Source organism: Thunnus maccoyii, chromosome 7 (assembly GCF_910596095.1).
Source record: "Thunnus maccoyii chromosome 7, fThuMac1.1, whole genome shotgun sequence".
In the NCBI taxonomy this organism is placed as follows: Eukaryota; Metazoa; Chordata; class Actinopteri; order Scombriformes; family Scombridae; genus Thunnus; species Thunnus maccoyii.
The window spans coordinates 8,173,878-8,179,686 of NC_056539.1; positions in this window are offsets into that span (position 1 = coordinate 8,173,878).

Consider the following 5,809-nt stretch of genomic DNA (forward strand, 5'->3'; position numbering starts at 1 on the left):
CGGATGGCATTCCCATTGGCCTCAGCTTTACTTTTTGCTTTGTGCTAATTAACGAATGTTAGCATGTTAACAAGCTAAACTAAGATAATGACTGTGAAAATGCTGCTTAAGATCTCCTCCAGACATATTTTAAGACACAGTAGCCTCTTAACAGCCACCCCTTTTTTTTTTTTTTTTTTAGAATTTTTGCCCATTTGGCATACCCAAATGGAAAAGCTTATAACAGAAGAACTGTGAGGCCAAAATGCATATATTAGACTTCATTTGAAAGGTAACATCTTCTAGTTTCTGGAAATGTGCTGTTGTTTAGCATGTGGCTAAAACACAACCAAAACTACATCAGTTCAAACATGGCTCAAAAAAGTGTTTTGGGTTCTCTTCTACAATGAGTCATATTTGAACAACAATAACTAGGACATCCTTTATGCCAGAACTATGCAAATCACCACATACCCTCTACATCTTGTCAACCACACCTGTATAAAATTCCAGACCTTTAGACCTAACCTTATCAGATCTAGGGGGTTTTTAATTTGTGGTGTCACTGGTGTCCCCGAACCTCTCCAAAATGTCTCCAAGTGGCCAAATTGTGCCAATTGCTCTGTGATGCTAAACTGTTTAAGCATGTTGCCGGCGACCCGGTGGAGGATTAAAAAATCCAGAATCAATGAATATGCCAATGTGTTTTCATTTAAGAAGAAGATTGACTGTCCTCTACTTCAATGAAAAGTCCACTCTCAGTGTATGTGCGCTGGAGGCTTCACATTTCCACATCACACTTGCGTAACTTGCATACTGGACCAGGATTGACTCTGAACTGCATAGTTGCATTGTCAGAAATACTGTTGGCAGGTACATGCCCTTAAGCTCTGATTTGAGGTAAACTCTGCACATACATCATATCATTCTGCACAGTGAAGCTCAAACATTCAACTGTAGTACTGTAATAAAGAAAACAAAATTTTGACTAGAGGGGGACTTGTTACATCTCTCTAGCTTGTTTTTCGTGTCACCCAACACTACAAATGATGTCACAGAATCTCACAAGGTACTTCACATGTCGGCATTTCTGCTTACACCATGCTGACACTAACAAATTATGTAATACTATACTGCTCGGCACATCCTTCACACTCATGCTCACAACATAATAAACCCTCTTGTTTTACGCTGCCAAGAACTTATTCTGACACCACCCTCTGGTCAATTATTATTACATTTACTTCACTACAACAGCCAAACATCAAAAACACATTTTGGACCTAAACTTTAGTCCATTAAACAGCTTGATTTCCTCCACAATGAGCGATACACACCTTTCCATTTCTTGTTTATTACCTAGACATAACTTTTATTACTGTCTCAATTTTATGAATGCTTCAACTTTGCAACAGGGACACTGTGGTACAACTTTACACAAGCTGTACTGTTAGTGTGCTAGGTGGTTTTTCCGTGACTCAAGGCAGTTGCATTTTTTGAAGTGGAGGCTGATGTCCGAGTGTATTGCAGCAACCTTGGCTTGAGGTATGGCCATTAAGATCGTCGACTTCCAGTTGGCTCACTGAAAATAAGTTCTCATCCCTTTCCCCTCCTATGGGAGCGCAGCAGCACTCAATCACCCCCAACGTGACCCTGGACTGTGGCATGAGTTCAAAACTACACTTGGCCTCTGCATCACCCAGAAGAATCTGTCCAATCACCTCTGTGTCCCACTGCCTCCCTCGCTGGCATCTGTCTTCTTTCCATATATCACAGGTGAGCATGGGCCATAAAGGAGATTACTCCGCGGGGAGACTGTGCATCCATTTCCACCATTAAACTGGATTCAGGTGCTGCCTCTTCTGCTCTCCATAGGCATCCAGTGAGTAATGGATACCCTAGTGCCTCTTGCTGCCCTTTCTTATCTGCTGTATTGCCTGGAGACGCTCACTGACTCACACAGACAGAAAGACACAAGCACACACTCACTTTCTCAAACAGGAACTCTTAGTCACTTATTTCTCGTCTGGCGGCTTTCAGGAGTTTTATAATATCAGTGTTCAAAAGAGGAATTTTGGATCTTGACAGATTGGCCTCCGCACTGTAGCACGTCCTTCATCCCCTGTCCTCGAGAGGACGTAATGTACTCTCCAGAATCTTGCCAAAAAGTCTCTCTGTGTTTAATCTGTTTTATTTTACTGATCACATTCAAGAAGGAACAGAGTTGATTTTACTCTTTTCAAAAAAGAACTGGGGTCTTAACATTGCTACTGGCGTCTGTGTATTGAGTAGCTGTGAACTCTAAGACCATGCTGGACAGCTGATAACGCTTCATTGATCTCACAGTGCTAAAAGCCCATGTCACAGGCCTGTATCTAAACACAGGAATGATTTTCACGGCTGAGAGGATGACGCTCCAAAGCAACTTTAGTGGTGGAAGACGAGATGAAGGAATTGCTTTGTTTTGTTGGGTTTGTTTACAACTCACAGTGAGCAGAGAGAGGATGGGAAAAGATACAAATAGGAAGGATACAATGACATCAGGTTTCAACTGTCAGGACTGAAGAAAACATAGTGAATAAAGTCTTCTGCCACATTGCTGAATCTGAAAGTAGATTAAAGTGGAAAGTGTTTCTTGAGTATTTTCCGGGAAAAAAACTGCTAATTAGCCTTAAATGCAATTGCCTTTTAAATAAAGCTTTGGATATTCTTATATTCTTATTTCTGTCTTTAACCCACTCATTTAGTCTGTTTTTCTCTTTGGAATGACTTTGAAATGTCTTCAAATGGGATTACGTATTGCCAACTCTATTCCATTTCCTCATCGTCCTAACATCTGCATAAATTAAGCAATTACTTTGTATTTTTCCAAAATGTGATGTTAACCATTTCAAAAGTAAAAATCCCAAACTTAGAAGTACTACTCCAACTTTTCTGAGACCTGTATTTTTAGCCATGCAATGTCAGTCTATCTGTCCAACACTTTGGTCCAGACTAAATTATCTCAACAGCTATGGGATGGATTGCCATGACATTTGGTACAAATATTCATGTTCCCTAGAGGATTAAACCTACTGACTTACCTCTTACATACCTCTTATTTTGTTCAATACTGTGGTTTATGACCAAATACCTGCAAAACAAATGATATCCCCATCAGCCACAGCTGTACTTTGTGTTTTAAGCTAATTAGTAAAGGTTAGCATGCTAAACTAAGATGTTCAACATTATACTGGCTAAACATTGGCATGTTAAAATTGTCAATGTGCGAATGTTAGCATGCTCATCTCAGCATTTAGCTCAAAGCACTGCAGTACCTTAGTACAGCCTCACAGAAGCAGCTGTAGACTCTTATTCTTGTTAAATACTGTGATTTGCTCTTCCATGGTTAGAAAAAATGTGAATGGCAGTTATATGTTGTGGCTCATCATACTGAGCAGGTTGTGATAGCAGGTATGGAAAATGCTGATGGCAATGACATAACTGTCTAAAAGGAACATTAAGTAAAACCTTTGCATAGGCAATAACTCAGTATGTTGAACCTTTGACAGGTCTCTTCCTGTATCGGCTGTACAGTGGCAGTGCACCTCTCATCCCTCCACTCCACTCTCCGTGTCTGCAGTGCTTTGAACACAATCCTCCTGTGTTCAGTCACTGGTGCTGAGAGCTCGATTTCAACAATTCGTGTTGAGCTGATCCAAAACTCAGGTGATGTGAAAGGCACTTGGCTGAGATGTAATGTTGTCATGAAGTGTGGCCTGTTACATGCATCCATCTGTTGCATGATGTCATGTCTGTGAGGATCAACACTGTAGTCCCCAGCATGTCAAAAGCAAATTGAACCTGTGGTGTGTGTAGTGACATTGTGGTGAGAGTGGGGAAATTTTGATGGCAGAGCTTTGAGCAAAGGTACAGGGCAGTGAAATAAAACTCTCCCCTGGAGGAGTGCAGTCCAGGCCATGTGTTTGGCGATGTTTCAGGAGTGTTAAATTATTCCTGCACGAAACTCGATCTATTCCTCTATCCCCTATTGTCACTCCGGTTTGGTCACGTTTGATCCTGCCACCTCAGTTTTAAGTGGTTCTTTTTGGAAGGCTGCTGTTTTTTCCACTGTATCCTCCTGTATTACAAGTAAACAGCCGTAATAATCTATCTCTCCTGCTTCTGGAGCAGAAAATCTTTGATGACTGAAGCAAAGTTTCTCTCAGGGGCTCAGATTATCCATCAAAGACCTCCAGCAGAACCATTACCTTGCTTGAACAATACACAAACAAAGTTGTGGAAAAAGCTTCTGAGATATTCCATATAAAAGCTTGCCTGAACACCTGAAGGAGCAGGCAGCGCACACATATGGGAAATTCCCATCTTGTTAGAAATGCATGGTGATGTATCCCGAGGGTTGCAGGGAGCACCTCCTAGTGTGTAATTACTGGACTGAAATACTTGGTTCATTATACTCCTCAGACCCCACACACTGTATCAGTGTCACCACAGAGATGAGAAAATTAGACATTTATTGTGAATGACAAATGAAGGAAGTATTTGTAAAATAGCTGCTTACGGTGAAGACAAATGGATCTGACAGTTTGTTAAATTCATGAGTGTGCTTTACTTTTGTAAGAGCAACGTTTCCTTAGTCAATGTGTAATACAAACCATATGTACACTGCAGTAATTACATTTTTAACATTTACTTACTTTAGTCTTTCTTAAATACACATGGCAATGAATCAAGCTTGAAATGAATTTGTCTAATTAATAATTGTTATTATTAGAATTAGAGTAATTTATATATTTGTTTTCTAATTTATTTAAATTGAACAGAATTCAAAATTCATTTTCGCAAAGAAATCAGCATAAAATATCCTTGTATTTGTTAAAACTTGTGTACTTATTTGGTCATAGTTGTAGAGAAACATTTTTTTTAAATTTATTTTTCTGCAGTGACAGTGCCCCCTGTATTAATGTCCTAAATAATGTTCTCCAGTGGGCATGAATTTTTGGTGCAGACCATGGATGAAATGGATACTGGAAGGTGACCCAAGAGGGTGCCAATGGTGTAATCTCACTTAACTTCCTGTCTAAAGCTGCCTGTAGACTGTGTGACAACAATGAACATGTAAGATTATTGCACATCACATTGTGTGACACGGCTTTAATTTGCCGTTTAACACAATTTTGTTTGCAATCTGTGTCAGACTGCACTTAATTAATTTGTGGGATTTCACATTGTGCGATAAATGTGTGGCAAATCATACTGCTACAATGTAAATAGAGAAAAGTATATGAAAGCAGAGGTATGCCATCAGTCATACCTGACCTCATGTCATATATGCACTGAAAATGCAGCAAAGTCACACAAACTTCTTTTTAATTTCAACTCTATTGTTGCGGATCATGTGTGTGTTTTTCCCCCATACTTGATCTAAAAATGTCACTTACGAAATGTCACGCCAGCCAATGTATTCTGTGTCACTTCATATCATATTCTAATTGGTTGGTTTGTAGATGTGGGTCGTGGCAGCAGTCACACTGTGAGAATTTGGTCCTAAATTTCTGACACAGTCAGAGTTTTGCCTCAAGCTGTCTTTGGACACCAAAGCTCCAAATCACAGTGTGATCCAGGTCCACTGTTTTGGATTGACAACCAAAGATTTTACCATAGTTTCTTTCATGATTGTCAACTTTCATCTCAGATAGCCCAAACTTGTACAGTGTAAAGGGGTAAAGGGGCCTTAATGGGCAGTAAGGGAGAGGTGAGTTCACAGGACTACCCCTTGCTATGAGTTTTGACAGTCTGGTCAAGGAAGTACATCTCAGTTGCCAGTCAA